Source organism: Ceratotherium simum, chromosome 1, assembly GCF_057802395.1.
Source record: "Ceratotherium simum simum isolate JZ-2026a chromosome 1, ASM5780239v1, whole genome shotgun sequence".
NCBI lineage: Eukaryota > Metazoa > Chordata > Mammalia > Perissodactyla > Rhinocerotidae > Ceratotherium > Ceratotherium simum.
Genome location: NC_141900.1, coordinates 46,309,370 through 46,334,899, shown reverse-complemented (window position 1 = coordinate 46,334,899; position 25,530 = coordinate 46,309,370). Strand labels below are relative to the sequence as shown.

At 36.6% G+C, this 25,530-nt stretch overlaps 1 protein-coding gene across 1 annotated transcript in view; it reads left to right on the top strand.

Moving 5' to 3' along the window:
• The first annotated feature begins 14,148 nt into the window (after window positions 1–14,148).
• Window positions 14,149–25,530, top strand: part of THSD7A (thrombospondin type 1 domain containing 7A) — a 673,077-nt gene continuing 661,695 nt past the window's right edge. Inside the window, exons 1-2 of the mRNA XM_087426025.1 lie at window positions 14,149–14,391; window positions 15,294–15,326. The gene's annotated coding sequence lies outside the window, so the exon portion shown is untranslated. The remainder of the gene's footprint in view (window positions 14,392–15,293; window positions 15,327–25,530) is intronic.

Below are 25,530 nucleotides of genomic sequence, written 5' to 3'. Positions count from 1 at the left end.
GCTGAGGCCCTAGCATCTCAGCTGATGAAAAAAGGAGGAAGCAAAGATCCAGTTCAATGGGGGCAGGAATATGAATAAAACTACAGAACTGGATCTTGCAGTGAATAATTATCTGTATATTATCTGAATGGCTTAGAGAGAAAAGTAATGGATATGGCAATTGTGGCTAAATAATAGAGCCTTATGCTTCACTTGGGTTTAGCAATATGAAAAATCTAGCGGACACAATGTGAGATTCAGTGGCATCCTGGTCCGGGTGATCTGCCCACCATGAAAGAATTCTGGCCAGTGATTGGGATTGGGGTGGGAGTGTACAGGTAGTGCTGTTCAGCATCTTAAGGTGATAGCAAGAGTTAAGGCAACACACGACTTCAGAACCAAGCAAAGAAAGTATGTCAGGGAAAAGTTCCTTCCCTCTTTGAGAGCTGTTATTGAAATCTGAGATGGAGTTAGAATCACAGGTTTGTATGTATGAGCTCATTCCTGCTGAGAAGTTGGTGTTGATTGTGACTATACAGGGCACAACACCATATATTATGTGTATGGCTGGGAGATCAGTTATGATCCCCATAAAATGGTAGGCAGAGGAGACTGGAGATAAGCCTATTCTGCATCTCCTTCACAGGCTCATTCCCACCCTTTATGGGATCCTTAGGGACCCTTGTAACACAGTAGCAAAATGAGTAATTTTAAGAACAGGTCAGCTGAAATATATAAGCACCAATTTTCTAACTCTTCAAATAAGCTTGGTTTAATTATTTCAAAATTTGAAATATGGCCAGTAATTGTGCTAACTTATCAGTGCCCAGTGTTTGTTTCTCAAGCAGTAGAGACTTCAGTCGGTGATATGAGCATTGCAGTGGTTTTCTGTACTTGAGATTCGTTTTGTAAACTCTTCCCTCTGATTTCTCTCAAGTACAAAGAATACTAAGATTTTCAGTGCAGGAACTCTATGGTTCCTTGGTCTGACATGTTTGGATGCTGCAAGAATGATATTATAGGTGCTCTTCTGTCCTTGAGAAGATGGAGCATGCTGTCTAATTGAAATTATAAATTTATGACCTTGTAACTTGCTCCCCCAAATGTTAGAGACATCCCTTTTTAAAACAAAAGTTGCATAGATGTTAGCTCAGAGCCGGTCTTCCTCAGCAAAAAGAGGAGGATTAGCATGGATGTTAGCTCAGGGCTGATCTTCCTCGCAAAACAACAACAACAACAAAAAACTAAAATTGCAGACAGATTACATTTTTAACTCAATGGTAAGGATTTATACTGCATTATGCTGCATCTTCTTAAAATGAATTAGATCAGTCATATAATGGAAAATATCTCATGTTTGGTCATCCCTCCATTTATCCATTTTTTTTCTATGTTAGAAAACTTTTGTGGTGCATGTGAACTACTCTTCAATAACTTATGTCTCAATTCCCAAACTTTGACATCAGAATCACCTGTAATGCCTTTGTTCTACCCTAGACCTATTTCACTAGGTGACTATGATCTAATTCAAAGTTTAGAATCAGCTAGTTGTGTATCCTTTCCTCACTCCTGCAATTTTTCACTCTATAATTGAAGAAATTCATACAGTATTCAGCAAACATTTGTTGATTGCCTACTGTGTGCTGGAGACTTTGCTCCAGTACCAGTGACCCAAAACGAACAACACGTATCTCCGTCTTCCAGAAGTTTATCACACATGGGCGATAGAGTTCTAAAGCACGTCACAATGTGATACTTATTGCGTTAGGTAAATGCAAAGTGCAACAGGAGAAGTGTGAAAAAGCCACCTCCCTTAGGAGAGAAGAGGAGAGTGCACCATTTCACAGCAGATGTGACGTGTGAGCTGGGTTGAAGCAAGTTTCCAGAGAAGTAGATAGATGCCCCAGAAAGAAAAATAAATCTCCCTGTATGTTCAGAGAAAATAAGAAGTTCTGGTGGCTGAAGCCTACTGTGCATAAATGGAAATCTAGGGGCTTAATTGCGAAGAGCCCTATGAATTATAGTAAGGAGATTCTACTAGTCTATAGGTGCTGAGAAACATCGAAAGATTTTAAGAAAAGTAGTAATATGACCAGATGGAGGTCTGTAGTTGCCTATGTATTAAAATGAAAGCAATCTCTTAAAAGGAAGATTGTGCCTTAATATCTCCACTGCATGAAAACAGCAAAGTGACATTGGTTATTATGAATGAATATACAATGTAAAATAATCAGGTTTGATTTTTTTAAATGGAATTAACTGGATTACTACCATTCAGGACACACAATCAAAGATTCCAGTTGTCTTGCTATAAGCAATGTTTCAAATGACACATTCTGTATTTTTATGTGAAGTAAAAAAAACAGTTATTAAGTTGATAAACATCTGAAATAAAACAGTTATTTTTTAATTCTCCTCTTTCATGTTGGAACTTTTTGCTTGTATGTAGAATTCTTAAATGCAGCTCAGCTGTGACAGCCACAAATGCTGTCACACACCACACCAAAGTGGCCTGTCTCCGTATTTGCCCTTCATCAGCTCAGAGAGTTCTTATTCAATCTTCAGGGACAGAGGAGAAATAAAAAAAGCCTAAGGACGGGCCAAGGAGATTCGCTATTTATAGAATAACCTTATGTTAGAGAGAATCAGCTCTTCAGAGAGGCAACTAAAGCTTTACGTGTGTTTAATAGAAACAGCAGCATTGTGAAATGTAAGGAAACAACTCCTAAATCAAAGGATCACTTTGTAATTCTAAAAGAAGAATGTAAAGGATAAATGTAAAATTAACAATGAGCTGAAGTGAAAAGATTCTTAGTGTCATCTGTTCTTTACTTTTATTGTTGTCTTGGAATATTATATCTTGAGAATATTTTCTTAGGCAAGTTCTGCTGCCTCCTCAAGAGCTACTAAAATAGCAAAATATTACAAAGTTAGCATCACTTTTGCACCTTGAACATCAGCTGCATACCCCTGTTGTTTTTTTTGTACGTATAAAATTTGATAAATGTTATCATATAATGGTTTTAAAGAAATTATACCATTTAAATAATATTTAAAATAATTTGTTTTAAATTCCACTCTTGTGGGTCATAAATCCTGCCCAATTTAAACATGGGATGTATGAGAGATACTTTGTTCCTTTTTTGTTTGCAACCAATTTCATGGTGCTGTAGATTTTTGCAACACTTTTATTATATAACCAGGCCCGGAAGATCCCCATCCCCCACCTGTTCACTATAATGTTTTCTTCCCATTTTATTCCAGAAGATGCCAAGACAGCCTCCTGGTGGGTTACCTTGGCAACCTCATGTGTCATGTTTTAGAATGTCCCAGGGCTGCAGTTTTATTTCCATTTGCATGCACTTTAGTCAGCTAACTGTAAATTAAAAATGCCTGTTGTAGAATCAACCTTTTTTTTTCTTGCGTAATGAAAAACAGATAATTAGGATTACTGTTCAGTAATATCCACTTAAATTTAGTGCTGTATATAGGAAAACTTGGATTACTCTTACCTAAAGTCGTGGTATTTTTCACATGGCACTTCATAAACTGATGCTGTAGTGCCACATAATATAATACACAGTGTATTATACAGATCATATAATACCCAGTGTGCCTGCTTGATCTTGTCTCTGAAAAGCATGTTACTTTATAATCTTTTGATGACAACCATACCAGGCTTTTCTCAATGGAGCTTTTGACATGTCAATCAGTGTAAGACTGCAGTAACTCAATATTATTCTGTTAACATCAAGCTACAAATTTCAGCCTCCAGTCAAATATTGAAAATATATCATTTTAATATTTCTCATCTGAAGAGTCACATCTCTTTAGCTATATCTTTTTAAAAGTTAGTGACATAATCCTTTTTTATGAGCTTAAAATACTTTAACATATTTTTTGTGGAAAATAGCTTACAATGTGTATTAATCTTTGAAGACAGACTTTTGCAGTTTTACAAAAAACGAGATCTAGAAACCCTGAAATTTGAGCAAAGTTGTATATAAAGTTAATAGCAAAGCTGAAATGAAAAGTAATTCTCTTCCAACTCTAGTATTTATTAGGTATCAGAGTGAGAGCCATGGATCAATGTTTTCATTTCAGGAAGAAAACTACCATTGTGCATGCTCCACAGTCTGCAAGATATTTTTTGCTTCTGTGTAAAGAGTTTAGGAATTCTATATCACTTACAACATTCTAGGAGGATATTCTGCTATGGAATAGTGACATTTTCTTTTTAACCCAGACTCAATGTTACCTTGAAATTAATAACCTTCTCTTTCTCAGAAAGGGTCTCGGAAGAGCTTTCTCTGAGTAATTTTGAGTACCACCATAAATTGAGCTATATTTCCCCCTTTCATTTCTTAGGGGCACCAGCTGAACATGCTTCAATATGTGCAGGGTAATTCACTTGCTACCTTCTTTTACAGTGTTTCCTTCTAGGCTTGATTATCCTTAGTATGTCATATTTTAGCTTGGAATTTGATGAAAACAATGGAAATAGATCATCATTGTTCATTAATTTTCTATTTTCCAAACTCCTCCCCATCATAAGAGTATTAGGAGAATCTTTCCATACAGTGCACCCATTAAGGATGTCTGCGCCTGAATATGATTCTTCTGTGAATATCCTTAAAGCAATGTCCTTGAGACACGAGTTTGTAACAGACAATTCAGTACATAATAGGAGCCTGTAGTAAGAGATGATTTTTTTAAACTCCAAAGAGGAGTAAAACTAGCTTGATATCTTACTTATTGGTGTAAAAGTACTCTGAAGTAGATAAAAAAGAGACAGAACGACTGGTGTTCAGACTAACTTTGATAGCGTTGTTCACCTTGTTCATGGTAGATAAACTATCAAACTCCAAATTTGCCTAATCCAAGTCTTATACTTAAAACGCTATTAAAGTCTTCTCCAGACATTAGCTGTTCATGACACCAATGATTGCTTCTAACATTTTTTTTAGGTGAGTAGTTTTAATGCTTGCAAATCAAAGGCAGTTTGTTTCTCCTGTAACCATAGTAAGGTTAGCTAGCACTGAATGACTGATGGAATAAATTATGTCTGGTTCTGAGCAGCCATAATTAAGAGCATTGAGCAGATCTTCCAGTCAAGCATGATTTTTCATTTAAAATATTTTTAGAGGACCCTAGGTGCAGATGGATGAGTTAGTTAAACTCATCTCTCCCAGTTCATGGCATATTGTCAGTCAATATGGTTCTGTGTAAAGCTCTTCTCTTGTTTTCACTCTTTCTCTTATTTTTTACAACTTTATTGTGGTATAACTTACAAAAGACAAACTACATGTATTTAAAGTGTATGATTTGATGAGCGTTGGCATACTAATACACCTATGAAACCATCACTACAATCAAGATAATGAGCATATCCATCAGCCCCAAAAGTTTCCTTGTTCCTTTTTGTAATCTCTCCTTCCTACCACTCTCCCAACCACAGATTTGTTTTCTATCACTATTGATTAGTTTGAAATTTCTGGAGTTTTTCTATAAATGAAATCAGATAGTATGCATTAATTTTTGTCTGGTTTCTTTCATTCAGCATAGTTATTTTGAGATCCATCCATGTTGTGGTGTGTATCAGTAGTTCCTTTTATTGCTGAGTAGTATTCCATTGTACAGAATTTGTTTACCATAATGGACATTTGGGTCATTTTCAGTTTTTGTCTATTACAAATAAAGTTATGAGCAGTCACGTATGTCTTGATGTGGACGTATGTTTCATTTCTCCTTTAAAATACCTAGGTGTGGAATGGCTGGATCAAATAGTAGTAGATGTTTACTTTTTTAAGAGAGCGTCAAACTCTTTTACAAAATGGACGTGCTAGGGCCGGCCCCGTGGCTTAGCGGTTAAGTGCGTGCTCTCCGCTGCCGGCGGCCCGGGTTCGGATCCCGGGTGCGCACCGAGGCACCACTCTTCCAGCCATGCTGAGGCCGCATCCCACATACAGCAACTAGAAGGATGTGCAGCTATGACAGACAACTATGTACTGGGGCTTTGGGGGAAAAATAAATAAATAAAAAAATCTTCAAAATGGACGTGCCATTTTACAGTCTCACTAGCTTTGTGCAAGAGTCCCACATCTTCCCCAACACTTGGCCCTGTCAGTCTTTTATTTATTTATTTATTTTACCTATATTATTTTTAGTTGTATCTTGTTTTTGTTTTTTTTAATTTTTTTTTATTGTGTTAACATTGGTTTATAACATTGTATAAATTTAAGGTGTACATCATTATACTTCTATTTCTGCATGGATTACATCATGCTCTCATGTTCACCACCCAAATACTAATTACAGTCCATCACCACACATATGTGCCTAATTATCCCTTTTGCCCTCCTCCCTCCCCCCTTCCCCTCTGGTAACCACCAATCCAATCTCTGTCTCTATGTGTTTGTTTGTTGTTTTTATTATCTACTACTTAGTGAGTGAGATCATACGGTATTTGACCTTCTCCCTCTGATTTATTTCACTTTGCATAATACCCTCAATGTCCATCCATGTTGTCAAATTCCACTGCTGGGTATTTATCCAAAGAACGTGAAAACACCAATGCGTAAAGATACATGCACCCTTGTGTTCTTTGCAGCGTTATTCACAATAGCCAAGACTTGGAAGCAACCTAAGTGCCCGTCAAGGGACGAATGGATAAAGAAGATGTGGTATATATACACAATGGAATACTACTCAGCCATAAGAAGTGAGGAAATCCTGTCAGTCTTTTAATTGTCACCATTCTGATACATGTTTAGTGGTATCCCATTGTGGTTTTAATTTGCATTTCCCTAATGACTAATGAGGTTGAGTATCTTTTCATGTGTTTATTTGCCATCTGTATACCTCCTTTGGTTGAGGTGTCTGTTTAAACCATTTGCCCATTTTCTGTGGGGTTTTCTTATCATTGAGTTTTAATAATTCTTTATATATTCTAGATACAGGTCCTTTATCAGATATACGTTTTGCATGTATTTTCTCCCACTCCAGAGTATGCCTTTTCACTCCCAACACGGTGTCTTAGAAAAGCAAAGTTTCCTAATTTAATAAAGTCCAATTTATCTTTTTTATCTTTTATGGATCATGCTTTTGATGTTATATTTAAGAAATCTTTGCTTGACTCAAGGTCACAAAGGATTTCTACTGTTTTGTTCTAGATGTTTTACAGTTTTAGGTTTATGATCTATTTTGAATTAATATTTATATGTGGTACAATATACGGGTTGAGGTTCTTTTTTTTTCTTTCTTCTTCCTCTTCTTTTTTTTGCACATAGATCCCCATTTGTTCCAGCACCATTTGTTGAAAAACTATCATTTTTCATTGGATTGACTTTGCTCATTGAATATCAATTGCCTATATATGTGGGGTGAATTTCTGGACTCTGGACTCTCTATTCCAGTCCACTGATCCAGGTGTTTCTTTCTTTTTTTTTTTTTTGTGAGGAAGATCAGCCCTAATGTTAGCCCTGAGCTAGCATTCATGCCAGTCCTCCTCTTTTTGCTGAGGAAGACTGGCCCTGGGCTAACATCTGTGCCCATCTTCCTCCACTTTATATGGGACGCTGCCACAGCATGGCCAACAAACGGTGCCTCAGTGCACGCCTGGGATCCGAACCTGGGCTGCCAGCAGCGGAGTGCGCGGACTTAACCGCTACGTCACGGGGCCAGCCCCCAGCTTTTTTTAATTGTTCGTTTGTTCCTTTTCCCTTTTGTCCTATCTCCACTCCTATTTTTTCCCCTGATATAGGCTTGTTATTGTGTGTATTTGTGTGTATGTATGTATATAATGTGTACTTATATGTATATGTACACACATATTTCTATATCTATCATTATATGTAGTTATTTTATATATACATGTTTTTATTTACATAAATATTTTTGTCTTTATTCTGTTTGATGCTTTTTATAATTTATATTCATAATGTATTCAAAAATATATTTAGATACTCATATTTCTCTATGTAAGTTTAATGAATTGTGTCTAATTGTTTTATAGTATCTGACAGTGAGCATCCACTACATTTTGCTTATCCATTTCCAGAAGAATGGAAACTTGTATGCATATGTCTTCAACTTTCTGGAACATCATAAAACATTACAGTGAATACCCTTGTAAAAACACCTTTGCGAAACTCTGAAAGAATTTCTCTGATGGTGGGACCACTGGGGCAGAATTTATACACATACCAACTGCTTTCCAGTAAAACCAGAACAATTTATATTCCAACCAGTTGTGCAGGAGGATTCCTAGTTCTTTACAACCTTGACAATTGGTATTATACCACATCCAGATTTTTCCTGTTCAATAGGTGTAAAAGTACAATAACTTTTTAATTTGCATTTCTCAGATTACAAATTTGAGCAACTCATTTGCATTAAAGTACATAGGTTTCTCCTTCTGAATTGTCTTTTAATTTTTTTTTGCCAATTTTTCTATCATATTTGCTATCATTTTCCAATTTATTTGCAGAAGCCCCTGTATCCTGGACTCGTGTTGTTCAATAGAACTTTCTGCAGTGATGGAAATGTTCTATTTCTGTCCTGTCTAATATAATAGCACTAGCCACATGTGACAATTGAGCACTTGGAATATGGCTACTGGCACTGAGGAAGTGAATTTTTCGTTTTACTTAATTCCAATGAATTTACATTTAAATAGTCATATGTGGCTAGTGGCTACTGTGCTAAAGAGTGCACTTCTAGACATTGGTCCCTTGACAGTGTTATGTACTGCAATTGGCTTCTTCCTGGCTGTTACCTATCTGCTACCTTTTTCTGTGGGCTTTTTCAGTCAACAGAAATCTTTACTTTTGATCTATTCAAACACATCAATTTTTGACTTATAGTTTTCAGTTTCAGAGTTTTCTTCAATGAGTCCTTTCCAAGTTGAGGTCACAAAGGTGTTCTCTTGCCTTTTTTTTTTTTTTTTTACTTATGGTGTCAGTTAATGATCCAATCTTATTTTCTTCTGTGTAGTCCTATACAGTTTTCCCTCCACCATCTGTTAAATAATCTGTTTGTTAACTCATTGCTTTGTGAAGACTTATTTATCATATATCAAAATTATGTTTATATCTTTCTCAGCTCTGTATTCTTTTCATTGGGTTATTTCTCTATTGTGCTTATTCCATATTCTTTTACTGTCGTGGTTATGACATGTCTTAATATCCAACAGGATTGCCTGAGTTTTTGGTCAACGTTTTCAAAATTGCCTTAGCTCTTTGTAGATCTTGATCTTTCATATAAACCGATTTTTAAACTTTAATTTTTATTTACTAAAGCACAATTTACATATAGTATTCAGCTGAATGAATGTTTATATAGGTATATAACCATGTCACTACCACCTAGATCAAAATGTAGAACATTTCCACAACCCCCAAAATCTCTCCATGCCCCTTTATATTCAATATCACTTCACCTCCAGAGGCAATCATTATTCTGAATTGTGTAATTATAGGTTAGTTATATATTCCTTTGGTCTGACTTCCCTTAACATAATGTTTCTGAGATTCATTCATGTTATCAGTAATTTGTTATTTTTATTGTCATATAGCATTCCATTTTATGAATACACCACTTTTTGTTTATCTAATTTCCTGTTGTTGGACATTGGATGGTTTCCTGTTTGGAGCTATTCGATGGTGTACTGGTAAACTTGGCTGAGAGTGAGAGGGGAGAGACACACTTATTTGTAGCATTTGCCAATTCCCCTGGTGTAAGTACTTTCACCGTGGCCAATTTCAAGCTGCATGGCTTAAGAACAAGCTTGCAAAATTCCTTGTGAGCTTCTGCAAACTGACTCCAACACATACCTGGAGCTATTATGAATAAAGCTGCTCTGGATATTCCTGCTTTTGTTGTTGTTTTCTCTTTTGGTACGCATGGACTAATATTACTTGGGTATGTGCTGATTGCAAGATTTCTGGGTCATAACGTAGATGTATATTTAATTAGTAGAAACCAACAAATTTCCCAGTTTGCTGATAATTTTTACAGCATTTTACAACATATAGGAATAGACTTTATCAAATTCCTTTTCTTCATATATAGACATAATCTTGCAATTTTTCTTCTTGATGCATCAATGAGAAGAGTTGTAGAGATATATTTTTTTGATGTTAAACTTTACATACATTGATAATGTCAATCATATTTAATAATATTATATATATATTTTTAACACACTTTTGAATTTCGTTAGCCAGTGTTTTGTTTAGCCTTGTTATATAGATAGACTTTTTTTGCTAAAATGATAGCAAAAATACATTAATTTCCAGTTAAGATTAAAATTTAAAGTGTATAAATTAGAATATATAAATACTTCCCCAAATTTTATATTATTGCTTATTTTTAATCTGACATTCCTCCTTCTTCTTCTTCTTCTTTTTTTTTTTTTTGACTTTCCTCATTCCTTAAGGCCATAATCCTAAAACCACTGTTTTCAGTCCTGGCAGTACCTTGGAATCACTTGGGAAGCTTTTACAATAATTCCAGGTCCTCACCCATACACATCAGAATCTCTGGTGTTGGAACTCAGGCACTCTTATTTTTGAAGCTCTACAGATGGTTTCTATATACAGCCAGAGTTGAGATTCACTCTTCTAAAAGATGCTGGAGTATGGGGCAATGTGTTGTAATTGTTCAGGAATGGCTGTGAGAATCACATGGGGCATCACTCTGTGTTCACATAGAATCTGCTGTGCTGGAGATGCAGAGGTGATTATGAAATACACATGTATACGACACACATACACACAAACCTCAAGCCTCTCTTTTATGAAGTGAAACTTCAGTTGTCAGCCATCTTTATATCAGGTGTTCAGTATTGAAACATATTATGCCTCATGCTGCCTTAGTTTCTTAGGAACTCTCTTTTACCTGCTCTAGCTATTTCACCATCATCAGCAATGATCTTCACGTGCTGATTGCAATTTGTCAAAATATGATTGAGGAGAGAGTTAGATTAGATGGCCTCTAACTCTGCTCTGGCTATGAAGTTCTACAATTCTTAGAAGATGTTAATTTTCTTACTTAGCTCTCTTAATTAGTTCTGAAGCTTATCAACCAGTTATCCAAGGTGAAATATTTTTTATTCCATTTTCTGCTCCCATCTATCCTTTTCCTTTGTTGTCTGAAGAGAAATGCACAAAAAGTTTCAAGTAAGGGACTACCACATGTCCATAGTCTCAGTAAGTCGTTTTGATTTTCCTATTAGGAGAAAGTCAAGATTTTCAACTCTCTTCTCTCCTCCTTACTTGTTACAAATAGGTTTTCCTTGTTTATTCATTCATCTCTGTCTACTTCTGCCAACCACCTGCTTCTATAATAGGCATATCAAAAGAACTATTTTCAGGGGCCGGCCTGGTGACACAAGCCATTAAGTGTGCGCGCTCCGCTGCTGCGGCCTGGGGTTTGCCGGTTCGGATCCCGGGCGCGCACCGACACACCGCTTGTCAAGCCATGCTTTGGTGGCATCCCATATAACGTAGAGGAAGATGGGCATGGATGTTAGCCCGTGACCAGTCTTCCTCAGCAAAAAGAGGAGGATTGGCAGATGTTAGCTCAGGGCTAATCTTCCTCACATACACACACAAAAAAACCATTTTCAAAATCTCATAGGTTCCTAATTAACAAAGTGAAATTTTCTATATTCCTAAGATTATTTTGGGTACCCTTGATGAGGTAGTTTTCAAGTCCATGGACAGAAGAGCCTCTCCATGTATCTTCTTTTGATCCTCAAAGTATGGGTTGTTATGAGACAACTGAGACTTCAGAGGTACCCAAAGTCACACACTGAATTGGCTCTAGTCTGAAGCTGGAATTCAGATTTATCAATTTCTGGATCAAGTCTCAACAAGGAATAGTTTCTTTATTAAGTGTGTTGAGCCTAATTGTGTATTTTGGAGACCTCATAAGCGGTTGTCAGGTGTGATTCACATCAGTGAAGTAGCAAAAGGCATAGCAATTATAAAAGTCAGCTTTGAAGAGTAGAAAGAATATAGGATCAAGAACAGGTATGAGTCGGTTTGGAAGACTGGAAAGACTATAAGACCAAAAAAAGTGTGAGTCCTTGCTCTTCTTTACTGGCTGTTGTTGAGGAAGGACGTATGTTTTCAGAGCTTCAGTTTTCCCTTCTCTAAGATGGAAGACTAATTATACCTATGAGTAATAAATGAGATAATAGATATGACAGTTCTTTGAAATTTGAAAAGTGCAAGACACGTGAAGAACGTATGGATAGTAAAGTGAAGTCACTGGGAGGAGAGTGACTGTTCTTGGAAGATGTCCATAGAGGTGAGTCAAAACCAGATCTCTAAATAGAGTCCAGTTAAAGGTGATAATCCCGTAATCTTTATGAAATGCCTTTATTTTAGCTACTTAGTAACTTTGTTTTACACAAACAACAACAATTTCCATTGCTACAGATAGAATTAGTCTTTTAGAAATTATGTGAATACATTTAACATAATTATTTTGGTGCAGTTTTTCTTCCATGATCGGGAAACTAAGGACTGGCATTAGACCCTTTTATCAGAAACTAAATTATATGTATTTTAGTTCAATACATAACATCTTTTCATTAAATTGATTTTGTAGATGAGGTAAAGTCTGAAACCTTGTCTAACAATATATTGTATTGGTTTTCCATTTTTATCAGATTTAATCTGTAAATTTGTCATGCATTTACATTTTGGGTGATCTACAATTCTTATAGTGTATCCATCCATTTTCCCACATACAGGGCAATCTTATTTTTTCCCTGGAGTCTATTTTTAATATATTAGGGAAAGGAAATAGAACATAAAATGCCAGTAAAGAAATTACCATGCACTCTATTTGCTTTCAGTTTTGAATAATATAGGTAGATAAAGTATACATGATAGCCTGCAGGAAAACTCTAAATGATGTCTCCTTGCCACTTAAAGCATACCAGGAATAATTTATAAGGTAAAGAAGTAGAGTTTTCCAAGTTACTTGTAGAATTCAGTACTTGGCTGGTTTAGATCAGTGGTTCTTTAGGGGAAAGAGGAGCTGGTTTGTTCCAAAGGAATCTTGAGCAGTATCTGGAGACATGTTTGGCTGTAACAACTAAAGGAGTGCTACTGGTATTTAGTCAGTAGAGGCCAAAGATGCTGCTGAACATCCTGCAACGGACAGGACAGCCCCCACAACAAAGAATTATCCTGCCCAAAATGTCAGTAGTGCTGAGATTGAGAAACCCTGACTTAGATTCAATGGGTGATAAAATTTCCTGATTACTTGAAAAAAGCCTATTCATGAGGATGGAAAAGGAGAAATTTCATAGAGGCAGATTGAAATAAGTGTAAAAGAAAGCCATGGTTTCAGCATCTTGCTCTGCAGTGTTCACATTAGTTTCACCTCTGACACTTTGAAAAGTTATAGAGAAACAACCCACGCAGACTTTTAATAAATTAGATGTGACAGCTGTTCTATTAAGGGTGTTGGGGGACCAGATAGTTGGTGGTTTTGACCTCTGTAGAGCACTAAGGACGGCCAGGAAGAAAAAAAATAATAGAGGGTAAAATAGAATAAGAACAAAATCCAAAAAGTTAAGCAAAGGAAAGGAATAGGAATACATTGGTGTCCTTTGTTGTTGTCATTCTGTGTAGTTTATTTTGGGGTGGGGGGAGCTGATGAAGGAGAGAGGGTCGCAGCGGAGTGGGATTTGGGAGGATGTGGAATGTTTTGACGCAGGATTAATTCTGAGTGGGAAAGTATGTGCCGATCTCTCAACTCAGCCTTACGCAGTATAGCAGACCCTGGTCGCAGGACCGGGAAGGGCGCTGAGACACAGAGTTTGGTTTCCGAGCGAGGCTACTGGTCGTTGGGAGCCTTGCAAGGGGACGTGGATCTCCAGGCTCTGACAAGCGCGGAGAAGTCCTGGGCGCGCAGGGGCCGGGGGCGCCGTGGGACCTCCCTCCGGGGCAGGGATGGAGAGGCCGGGCGGAGACAGGCGCGCAGGGCCCGCCGCAGCTGCTCTGCGGCTGGAGGAGCGTCTGGGCAGCGCAGGCGCGGGACCCGGCGTGCTCCGGGTGGGCGGGGTGCGGGGGGCTGCAGCCCCAGGCCGGAGGCGCGCCCAGCAGGTGCCTCGCGGGGAGCGCAGGTCCTGAGGGAGGAGCCTGCGTGGCTCCGGGCACCAGGCCGCGCTCGAATAAGTCTCTGCCTGCCTCGGCCCCGCCGTCCCGCGCCCTCCCCATCGCAGGCTGAGTGAGTATCTCTGGCCCGCGCGTCCCTTCCGCGAGGGCGCCCCCACCCCGCGCCCGCCCAGCACGTCACGCGGAGAGGGCACCCCGCACCCCTGCGCCCGGTAGGACGTCAGCTCTCTGCCCAGGTCTTTTGAGCAAGGACCCACAGTCAACGCTGTTGTTTGTAAGTTTTGTCTGCTTAGACAACATCCCAAGAACTGAATGTTCTAAAATAGTTCTCGCTCCCCCTTATTTTTTGAGGGGGAGAGGTGGAGTGGGCTGTGGAGAGAGGGGGGAGATTTGACCCGATGGAAACAATAAATATTTTAAATTGGTGTGTTTATGGCGTAGTTTCATCGTCGTCTTGTATTCCCTGGAACAAATATGACCTGATGTTAGACTGAAAAAAAAGTCCGTGTTGAGAGTAAAATATGGAGGGTTCTCATGAGACAAGCAGACCTAGTTAATAGAATATTCTATTCAGCTGAAACAGGGCTGGTTCACAAAATGGCAGGATAAGTCGTTTCAAAAACTAAAAAAGTTCCCATTATCTCTTTCTTGCCTACATCTAGGGGTAATGTTAATTTTATATAAAAAGTTAAGGTTAACTTTGCTAATTGTGTTAAAACCCTGGCACTCTGCATATCTTAGTGAAAAACACTTCTGAACAGTTCAGTGAATGTAACCTATTTGGAAGGAGATAATTTGGAGGGGGGGGATAAGGACACTTTTCTGGAATATAAATAAATTTAATGCCAAACCTGTAAGCTAAGCTACTTTGATACAACTTCAGTTTCATGTGTGATCAAGTAAAAGGAGTTTGAAGATTTCTATTGGAGCTTTGCTTGCTGATTGTGTGGTCTAAAACTTTGTGGTCACTTACTTTGGGGCCAGTTTTCTCAACCTTATAAGATAGACAGTCACTGGTTTGATTAGTGGGAATATGCATTATAACTATTTTTCACACTGTACGTGCATAATCAGCTTCCCCACTCCAAAAGTCTTGAGGTCGAGATCAAGTGGAGGTGGGGCAGGGTATTTCCCCGTGATTCTGATCTTGATCTTTTCCTTTTCCCTCCGCATCAGGAAATCCTTGAATCTTTCTGGACTAGAGGCTGGGTAAGTTATTATCTAACTTTATAAACTACTGAATATTTGATTTTCCTGCCAAAGATTTTCCTTTAGTCGTATTTTTTTTTTTTAAGCACAAAAGTAGTAAAACATAAGTTTAAACTGGGTGGATAGGTGAAGACTTTACCTTTGAGTTGTATTTGAAATACTTTTATGTCTAAACATGAGCATGGCACACCACACGTGTTAAATTTAGTGTGTGTACAGGCCTAGACTTTTCAAAATGAATAATTTCAGAGTCTTAATTGGGCTAAAGGAAAATAGCTTTATAAGCTAATTAAGCCTTTAATTTCTAACTTGGTTTACTTGTGTCTCAGACTGCCTGGATGAGTTCCTCCATTTAAATTGGGCTCAGTTGAGTCGCTTCTCAGCCTTAAGATGTGCCCTGTTTTTCCTCATTTCACTGGAATTTTCCTTGAATCATTAGTATCTGTGATAAATTTTTATCATTTTGTTGAATCCCTAAGATATTGTATCAGTGGTAGGCCATGGTTAGCAATTCTTACATTTTATTTATATGGATTGCTATGATATATATGTGTAAATATATGTGAAGGTGACTAAAATATTAAATTTGTTGTGTGGTTAGATCATTGAATATACATATATCAATGGGATTTTGAAGGATTGGGGATTTGCTAGTCCTTTTTCTGATTGATATTAATTTGAGTCAAGAGTTCTTATACTTTGGTGAGGTGTTATTTGGGATTGCTTAGGTTGGATGGAATATCTGTGCAGATTTGATTCTGTAAATCTATTGATCAGCTATTTCCAAGATTACAGTTGGGAAAATTCTCTCTCTTTAACCTCTTTTCAACATATAACAGGGTGTTAAAATTGGAGAATTTCAAGTAAGGTATACAAGAACTGTGCCAATGTGTTGGCACAGTCAGATCTACACCACTCACGTGGGACTTGGAAAGGAGATAGTGAACGTCTGATTTTCCCCTCTGAGCTTATCAATTGCTAGGAGGATATATTAAGGGTAGCTAGAGGTTTGATGAGGATGTTGAGACCATGGAGAAAGCTTGTTTGCCAAATTATCAGTGCTTCCACCCCTTTCCCATGGAGGAATGGAAGGGGATGCTTTATGAAAGAGGGGCATGTTTCCCCTTCAACCAAAATCAAGTTGGAGAAGCTTCAAAGTGTCCATTCATGGAGTTTGATAATGTTTCTTGGAGTTTTGGAGGTTAATACTTACATGTACCTGAAAAGATGAGACACTCAGGTGCCCCTGCCCGACCAGAGAGCTAGAAAGCTGCATTAGGAGTAAACTGCAATGACATATGTGGTGGGAGAAGGAGGTACAAGTTTTACAGTTGATTCTTGGGAAGGAGCTGGCCTGAAACTTTTTTGAAAGTTTCTTTACCCAAGAGGACTAAGGTAAAGGTAGTCCAGGTAGACCTCTGGAAGTGCAAGGAAATGAGTGGAAGCTACCAGCAGAGAGAGGAGTATTCCATGTCAGAGGAAGTTCAGCATTCACAGTGGATGAGCCTTTGAGAAATTAACAAATAAATATGTTCCCTCTCCCCCAAATCAGGAGTTGTCCTTCTGTCACCAGAGGATCCTGACTCCACATGACAATGGCACCTGCCGTTTTCTCCTCTCCCCTCCCCCATCTGACCCCTGTTGAGTCACACAGTCTATTAAGGGAGGAGAAGAAAGACCCTAACTCATCACCACTATGGGTTTCTCAGCCTGGAATGGGCTCAAGATGGGAAAAGCAGATGTTTTACCTTTCTATGAAGTGTGAGGTTTGATTCTAACATTAAGTGGACATTTTAACTGGTGAAATGAAATTATTTTGATTTTATTTTATTTTGATTTTGATTTTATTATTTCTAAAGGTAACTAGAAAGCTGTGGATATTTCCTGAGGTTTTATCCAAGAGCGGGGAAAGAGCTAGCCTACAGAAGAAGTGTGAGAAAGTTCTTTATTGCACACTGAGAAATCTAACTTCTTTAATGAAATGGTTATTCTGTAATAATTCCTTAGACTTTGGCTCAGCTGTGGGATCTTGCCCAGTGTGCTTAATCTATCCAAATCTTTGGTTTCTATGTCAGTACATAAGCATAATATTAGTACCTATCTCAAATCTTGTTGTGAGAACTAGATTATTATTAACACAGTGCCTGACACAACGTAAGCAAATATTGTCTATTAATACCATTGTTTTTTCTTTTGCACAAATGTCATAACTCCTAGTTCAGTATTGGGCTTAATTCGGTACTGATTCATCATCTGTTAAATTGAATTATCAGAATGACTTAGCAAGGGCAATAGAAACCAACAGCTTTCTGAGCTTGGGCTAGAAGAAAGTGGCCACCAAAAGCATAAACTTGTCTGATTCCTTGATTCTGGCTGTTGCTCTCAGATGTGAGGAAGGAAGCTGCAACTTCCCTAACCAATCTTTTGTGACTCCTTCAGTGGTAAACACAGTAGAACAGCTTCTTAAAGTTACAACTGAATATGCGGTTATGAAAATAGGGGCACAAATCAGGGACTCTATTGGCCATTTTTATAAAATGGTTTTAGGGAAAAATAAGATTCTGATGAAGTTCAAATTGGAGTCTAATTGTTGAAAAGAAGGCAATGCTAATACTTCTAGGTCAGATTATGTAGAAATGTAAATCAAAATGCCAGTGAATTATTTTCAAATAACCCAACATCAAAGGCATGCGTGGCTGTGTATACATTGTAATCTCAGAACTACTTCTTTGGCTTTAAACACCAGGAAGGTTCGTGCTCAAATGGTGACCATCTAGGCAGTGATACTGCTTTTGCTTTCTTTGGCTTTGTAACTGTCACTTGTCTGAAGAGGAAAATAAACCAATGTATTATGAAACAAAAGACAAATACTAAATTCCAGAGAAATGATATGTGCTTAGGAAGGTGCTAAAGATGTGTAGATGGGCTTCGATAGCCTGATAAACATAAAGGCTTGGTTTTAGCCTTTTTATGAACTTTTAGTAAAATTACTCAAGCAAATGTCTGCATACCGGGGAAAATACCCTGAGTTAATAAAACACCCAAAGGAGAAGGTATTGGGCTCACTAAAAAGTACCCCACCATGACTTGTTCAACCACACAGATTGAGCTATGATATACAAAAAACCAAATATCCGTGGTGCATTTTTTCTGTCCAATAGAAAAAAACATACCCAGCACTTTTATCTTCTTGTCTCTAGTCTCTTGCCTTCCAAAGATGGTTTCAAGGGCACTTAACTTTTCTATAAATATGTAATCACTAGGATGTGACAAAATAATTTTGTGCAACTCCTCATTCGTTTTCCCTCCACAGCTTCTTAGCCCTTAAATTGCAGAGATAAAAAGAATTTCAAGTGTGGGAGGCAAAGGATCAGTGCAAATCTGTCTGAACTTGGAAGAATCTTTTTATATTTTTAACTAAGTTTCCATGTTGGAATATACAGTGTCATTATCTTTTCATAGTATAAGCTGTTTGCAAGAAACTAAGCCCAGTTTTGAAGAGCAGTACATAATATAGTTTTAGTAAAAATGTTGTTATAAATATATACAGTTCTGTATTTTTTAAACTTCTTTCCTGTATCCATCTTGTCTTCGGAAAGTAAGCGTTCTAAAACAAGCTTGAAATATAATTTTGAGTTGAAAGTATACTCATAGGCCATGTAGTTCTTCTTCTTCATTTTATAGCTGAATCTTAGGTCAAGGTTTTAGATCAACTAGTGGGGCCAGGACTGGACGCTAAAACCTAAGTATATATCTTTATTCTCCATGGTAAAAAGCAACCCAGAAAAGTTAAGAATCTGTGACAATGTCTTTTTTGTTTGTTTTTATTTAAAACGTTGATTTTGGTCAATTTTACGTAAGTGGATTGGTAGAATAACCTAATTTGATATAAATTAGTCTTATTTAATGAGGGGAATTGGAATTTTTAAAAATCATTTATGTAAATTATCTTAGAGCTACAAAACTAGTTCAAAAATGTGAGAACATTTAAAAGTTACCTGGAAAAGCCATAGAATTTATTATTAATAGTCCTTTCCTTCTTCAGTAGAATATGGCAATCTTTCTTAAAGCTCAGTTTTTTTCAACATTTTCTGGATTCTATCTTTTGAATGGAAAAAAGACAGAATTTTTAAGGAATTTGAACCAGTATTCTTATTTCGATTTTTAATAGTGTTCATTTTATAACTTTAATTTCAGGGCTTGATGTATGAAGTATTATGTGCTGGTATATGTACTTGAGTGTTAATTCTGGTAAATTCAGGTAGTTCTGAGTTATATGGTGTTTGTCAAATTTATTAACTACTTAGTATACCATTTTTCTTAAATAGCTTTATAGGAGTTTACTGGATTATATACCAAAAATAATTTATTCATTTGTAATCTTTACAATACTGTATATGCATGGAAATTCATTTGCCAATAAAAATCCAACCTGTCTGAGAATTTTTGTAGATGGAAAGGAATTGTTTACTTAATAAATGGTGATGGCAAAACTGGCAATCCATCTGTATGGAATCAAACAGATTATGGATGAATTAAAATATATTTAATAATAAAAATATCTTGAACTCTAATTAGGCTATATTTAAACTAATTACTTGAAGAGGATATTAAACTTGTTAATATACAAAATGAGCCTTATTATTCAAAGGACAAATGATTGTGTTGTGTTATTGAAATCAATACATCTTGATATAAAACAGTGAATGAAATAACCATTCCATGTTCCTTAGAAGCTTTTGAAAGTTTTTATAAGACTTAGAAATTTCACAAGTATTCATCCACTTTTCAAACTCCTTTCATTATCCTTTCTTCAATCACTATGATTTAAAGTAAAATACCTTTTGCATTGGGTAAAAAATTATGCCCTTAATTTAACCAGTCATGTGACAGACTTGATGTGAAACCAGGTAAGTAACAATGAGAGCTGCTATTAGAGACAAGTATAAAGCACATTCAGTAGTTTCACAGCAATTTTCATCTGTTTAATGTATAGTGATGTTAAAATCTTTGGGAGTATTTGAAGGAAGATTTGGGTCATTAAGTAAAGGATAGACGGTGGTTCATCCACATCAGTTCCTGAAATTGGATGTAAAATGCATCATGAGATAAACTTCTCCCATTTGCTATTCTGTCCCTAGGCATCTTTGATATTGTCCATTAGTCTACCAGACTGAAATTGTGGGACTTAAGCGCTTAATTTGGTGATCCAGATCAGATACATGAAGTATAGGACTCTGGGACATCTGTAAATATTTTAAACATTGTGGCTAATGTGTCATAATATATTTAAGGCGTGATTGAAATGGGTTACCTTTCAGTAACCGTTCAAGGATCCAAAATTTGGTTCTTTTAAAATTGCATTGTCGTTAACTTGTAATCATTATTGTTGGTTTATCAAATTATGTTCTTGCTAGCATAAATCAATTGTTATCAGTATGATAGTGCCTTCAATCACTCACACTAGAAATTTTACATTGTCACCTGTTGTGAGGATGTTGCGCTCTTGATTTAAAACAACCAACCAAAAACTAGTCCAAAAATGGTGAAAAATGTGAATTCTGGAGCCAGATTGTATGCAAACCTTGGCTTCACCATTTCCTAGCCATGTGATTTTGGACATATTAGTTATCTTCCCTGAGGCTCAGTTTCTTGATTTGTAAAGGGTCGTTTATACATTTCTTCAGAGCATTGCTGTGAGGACTGAATGACTTCATACATATAAAGCACTTAGAATATTGCCTAGCACGTAGGAATTATCAACAAATGTTAACTACCCCTTTCTGTCCTGCCCTAGCACTTGTCAAGCTATTATTTTGTGCTAAATTCTCACCTCTTGCTTTCTCCTGTTAGATTCATATCTGTGGGGTTTATGGAAGAAACTAACTTCTCTAAGACTGCATTGTATGTGTGTGATTATATGGATAAATATACGTTACATATATAAATGTGTATGACACAGATAAGTAATATTTTGATGGAAGATATATCAGAAGCATTTATAGGATTTCTCTTTACCCTGAAGAGTCATCTTCTTGTTAGAGGCAATTGTGTGCACTGTTGTACATTTTGCACTTAAACACGTTTACAAGTCTTGATCAGGGACTGACATAGAACGTGCACGCCTGTTATGGCATACATTAGATCACTTGTTCCCAAAGTTCTTTGAAGATTCCTTTAATGATAATAAAGCTATGAACCAGAACATGCGAGTCAAAGAAATGTTTTTTCCCAATGGAAACTAAAAATTCAATGTGGGAAGCTTCCAGTGTAGTAGTTAAGATTATTGACTGAAGATTGGGTAAGAGTCCTGCCTTTGCTACTTAATAGCTGTGTAATCTGACAAGTTACTTAACTAGGACTCCCTCTTTAAAAAGGTTTGAAAATTATGTATTTCTCATAATTTATATAAATGCATTCATATAATTAATATGATGTTTTTCATAGTTCAAATAATGATTAAAACAGGAGCTGGCAGAGAGTAAACAGTGAAAAATGTGATTGCATTTGTTCTACACTTAACTGTTATCAACTGTCTCAAATGTTTGCCTTTGTTTACAAAGGGAGCTAAGAAGAAAAACACAATTATTTCCCCCTAAATGGAGAATTCTCCCAAAAACATCTCTAGAAGTAGACCAGTAAAGCATTTTTATATATGACCAGAATTTTTTCAGTAAAGTAGCATTTGCTACTTTCTTCATTTTAATTTGGAAACATCAAAAACTATTTTCTTAATGTCAAGGTGTAAAATTAGACTGTATCCCACACCTGCTAATCTAAGCAAAAACCCCAGTGTCAAATGATCTGTCGATTCCATAAGGGTCTGTTATTCACTTTTCAATTTTACTATAGAATAATCTTATTTCATTTTTTTCTAGTAATTTTATTGAGATCATACTGGTTTATAACGTGTAATTTTGGGTATACATTATTATTTATCAATTTCTGAATAGACTTCATGGTGCTCACCACCAGTAGTCTAATTTTTGTCTATCACCGTACATATGTGCCCCTTTACCCCTTTCACCCACCCCCCTACCTCGTCCTCTGGTAACCGCTAATCTGTTCTCTTTATCCATGTGTTTGGTATCTTCCACATATGAGTGAAATCATGCAGTATCTGTCTTTCTCTGGCTTATTTTGCTTAACATCATACCCTCAAGGTCCATCCACGTTGTTTCAAATGGGACGATTTTGTCTTTTTTTATGGCTGAGTAGTATTCCATTGTATATATATACCACATCTTCTTTATCCATTCATCCATAGAAAGGCACTTGGATTGCTTCCACATCTTGGCTATTGTGAATAATACTGCAGTGCACATAGGGATGCATAAATCTCTTTGGATCCGTTGATTTCAAGTTCTTTAGATAAATACCCAGCAGTGGGATAGCTGGATTGTATGACATTTCTATTTTTAATTTTTTGAGAAATCTCCATACTGTTTTCCATAGTGGCTGCACCAGTTTGCATTCCGACAAGCCAATGCATGAGGGTTCCCTTTTCTCCACATCCTGTCTAACATTTGTTGTTTTTTGTCTTGGTAGTTATAGCCATTCTGACTGGTGTAAGGTGATATCTCATTGTAGTTTTGATTTGCATTTTGCTCATAATTAGTGATGTTGAACATTGTTTCTTGTGTCTCTTGGCCGTCTTCTTTGGGAAAATGTCTGTTCATATCCTCTGCCCATTTTTTGTTTGGATTGTTTGTTTTTCTGTTGAGTTGTATGACTTCTTTGTATATCAATCCCTTGTCAGATAAATGATTTGCAAATATTTTCTCCCAGTTGCTGGACTTCTTTTAATTTTGTTCATGGTTTCCTTTGCTTTGCAGAAGCTTTTTAGTCTGATGTAGTCCCATTTGTTACCTTTTCCTTTTGTTTCCCCTGCCTGAGTAGACATGATATTTGAAAAGATGCTGCAAAGACCAATGTCAAATAGCATACTGCCTGTATTTTCTTCCAGGAGTTTTATGGTTTCACATCTTACATTCAAGTCTTTAATCCATTTTGAGTTAATTTTTGTGTATGATGTAAGATAATGATTGGTCTGCTTTCGTTCTTTTGCATGTGGCTGTCCAGTTTTCCCAACGGCATTTATTGAGGAGACTTTCCTTTCTCCATTGTATGTTCTTGGCTCCTTTATTGAAGACTACCTGTCCATAGATGTGTGGTTTTATTTCTGGGCTTTCAGTTCTGTTGCATTGATCTCTGTGTCTGTTTTTGTGCCACTACTGTGCTGTTTTGATTACTATGGCTTTGTAGTTTATTTTGAAGTCAGGGATTGTGATGCCTCCAGCTTTGTTCTTTTTTCTCAGTATTCCCTTGGCTATTCAGGGTCTTTTGTTGTTCCATATAAATTTTAGGATTCTTTGTTCCATTTCCGTGAAGAATGTCATTGGGATTCTGATTGGGATTGAGTTGAATCTGTAGATTGCCTTAGATGGTATGGACATTTTAACTATGTTGATTCTTCTGACCCATGAGCATGGAATATCTTTCCATTTCTTTATGTCTTCTTCAATTTCTTTCAATAATGTCTTATAGTTTTCAGTGTATAGGTCTTGCACCTCTTTGGTTAAGTTTATTCCTAGATACTTTATACAGAATACTCTTATTTCTTAGTCACCTCAAAAGTCATGAGAAGCTGCCTTAGTCTTCAATTTTGCTTTGATTGTGGATACTCAGTCTTGGAAGTATCACTTCCAGATATACCTAACCACATCTTGTTCTGCCAAGATCTAAACAAAAAGAGCAGTCATGTCTTATTATAGGATAAAGCAATTTGTGAGTTCTCCAGTGGCAGTTTTAACAAATGTTAAGACTTTGGAAGATCTGTTAAGATGGGAAAAATAAAAGGACAAGCTTATTTCAAAGTTATGTACCCTTAAAGTTAATCTCAGCAAATGAGCTCTCAAATCAAACTCCAACCCAGAAAGTTTTGTTTTTTAGTAAAAGATTGACAAGAATAGAAAATAGTTTTATTCTCCAAATATGCAATTCCACATTTTATTAGAGTTTTTCAGAACATAAGATAATAGACCCATGTAAAATGAAAGGAAATGTGTTTGTGAGCTAAAAATGAAGAATTCTGAATGAGCAATTATTAAGGCTTTCATCCGTGTGACTGGGGACAGCTGCAGGGTTAGAGGATCATGCTAAGTCGCTCAACATTTATGGAATATCCTGTGTGTGTTGAGTTCTGAATAATGCAGCAACGTCTATGGAATATATTGAATAACCACAAATCTTCTTTTAGCCATAAATTATTTTGAGTTGCCCAAGGAACTTTTCAGACAAGGTAGAGGATATTGTAAAATCAAGCATTTGTTAGGGCATTACTGTTTGAAAATGAAATTTACTTATGGGCCCTACTTATAACTCTGACATATATTAATGATCATGAAATGCCTTTAAATTTAAGTTAAATAAAACATAAATGTTAAAGGCTTTTTGAAATATTACGCTCTCCTAGGAATACAAAAATACTTTAGAAACATTTTGTAAGGCATCATCTTGCTAATAAAATAGTGATATGTAAGGATGTTTATAACAATTACAGATATCTAGGGAACTGTAAAGACAGTTAAGTTATTGTATGGACGTTAAACTGCATTCTACCAAGAAAGTATAAAAGCTTAGGCAGGAGAGGAGTAGTTTTTACTTTTTCTTCCAAAGTGTGAGCTGGTGGGAAAAGGGGAAAACCAGTAAGAAAAATTCATACTCTTATCATAGACATGGCCAAAGTTGCCTTTTTTCCTCCTCTTTTCTGCGTTTGCAGTGGACTGCGGAAGGACAAGGGAGTAGGAATGAGGAAGGAGTAATCTTCTTCTGGCAGATGGGTATCTGTGAGCTGGGAAATATATAGACTAGAGAACAAGGAGATAAAGGTTTCTGTCATTCAGGACAGAGGGGCAAAATATAAAATTCAAACTCTGAGATTAAATAGAGATGAGAAGGGCATACAAAGTATTTATCTCTAAAAAAAATTTTTCTGTAAAATTACATAATTTGAGTTAAGTTTCAAAAAGATCCTATGCTCAAAACTATGGAAGACACAGAAATAACTTAACTATTTCAGGGGCAGACAAACATTAATTGTACTTCTTCGAACAGATCCTTACATGTTGTTAATTTGAAAACCACTTATTTTGCAATAGCATCATTTTAAACTAAGAATTATCCAAGAAGTAACGTAACAAAA